We start from the raw sequence: 1,674 nt of genomic DNA, 5'->3' as shown, positions 1-1,674 counted from the left end.
CTTCGGCAACACTCAAGAAAACTATTAAACAGTGAAATGCATGAATTTCTGCTGATATTCATACCTCATATCCCCATGTTTTATGCATCTGCCCCAGTGAGAAGCCCTGGATCGTTCATCCCTAGCCAGTCCACTTGGGAATGTCTACCTCCAGCGACCATCCTCTTGAAGCTCATACATAAAACCGCCTTTTTTGTTCTCTGCCCACTTTATCCTAATGCACAGTGACATGAAGCAAGCGTCAGCCATTCTTAATATCCTTGCTGTGACAGCCTCTACAAATTGGCAGCCCTATGGACTGGGGGCACTCAGTTTCGGCTGCCCTGGGAGATCACCGTTTGGAATGCCCTCCTACCGTCTGCCAAGGTTAATTCCAGCACACTCCAGAGAGACCACTTTTTTGGTCACTTTAGCCCCGATACAACCCCTGACTTGCTTTCATCACAGCTGGCTTCTGCGTGGCATTGATAGACAAACTGACAGGAATTTGAGGCTGGGAATTGAAGTTGAGGTGTTCTTGTGCCCTGCTGTTACTTTCTGAAGAGGCTGTCTTAGTTAGGTCTCTACTGCTGTGATAAAACACCACGACCAAAGCAACCCAGATCATATGGGGCTCATGATTCCAGAAAGATAAGAGGCCCTCGCCATCATGGCTCTAAAGTGTGGCAACAAACACCGGGCATAGCAAGCAGGAACAGCTGAGAACTCACATGCTGAACCACAAGCAGGAAACAGAGAGAAAAGAGAGAGGGAGAGAGGGAGATTGAGAAAGACAGACAGATAGAGGTAGAGAACTAAAATTGATGTAAGCTCCTTGAAAAATCATCCCAAGTCCACCCCTAGTGACTTACTGCCTCCAGCAAGCAATGCCAACCTCCTAGGCTTCCCCCAAGCTTCCCTAACAGCCAACACGAGACCAACTATTCAAATGTCCAGACCACAGGAGGCATCTCATTCAAACAACCGCAGAAGCTGTAGGCAGTTGAGGGCAAACCCCGGTCCTACAGACCTGCTTATGGGGCGTGGCCTCTAGCTGGACCTTACTGGAAGCTGGTAGTGATAATCACTGTATGAGACCTCTGGGGAAAGTACCCCCGTTTCTTGGTAGGGCGTCCCAGGACAGAGGAACAGCTCACCTTCCACACCTTCCCATGGGGCTCTTTCTGGGGAAATCTGACTGCCTCAGCTACTTCTAAAAGCATCGTGGATTTTTAAAACAGAGGAATCTATTTTCTTCCCTACTCCATCATTCCAGGAATCTATCTGTAGACTTTTTAAGGCAAGAACCATCTAATAATGAGTGATTTTCACCATCCTATTTTTAGCACCTAGGAAGATCTTTTTAAGGTCACTGCTTTTTTAACTTCACTGCTGCAGGGAAGTTCTCAAAAACCCTGCAAGTTGGGGAAGTTCCAGCCCTTGCCAGTCCTAGATCATCTTTCTGTTCTAGAGCAAAAGGATTCACCAGCAGGAAAACCAGATCACAGGCAGGTAAAGCGTCAGTGGGCTTTCCTAGAAAATGGGTACCCGGGGTGTGTGCCCCAGATTTCTTTGATAAAAATACTCAAGAAGGCAAATACAAAAGCAACCCCATGATTGCCCATCTCCACGTATCTGCCTCCCAGCCCACATACCCCTTCCCTCTCTTCTACTAGACAGTCCCCCATGTTAGTA

The sequence above is a fragment of the Microtus oregoni genome, unplaced genomic scaffold (assembly GCF_018167655.1).
Source record: "Microtus oregoni isolate MIOR12 unplaced genomic scaffold, Mior012 000088F_ref0000325, whole genome shotgun sequence".
NCBI lineage: Eukaryota > Metazoa > Chordata > Mammalia > Rodentia > Cricetidae > Microtus > Microtus oregoni.
The sequence above is the reverse complement of the archived record's forward strand: the minus strand, read 5'-3'. Positions refer to the sequence as shown.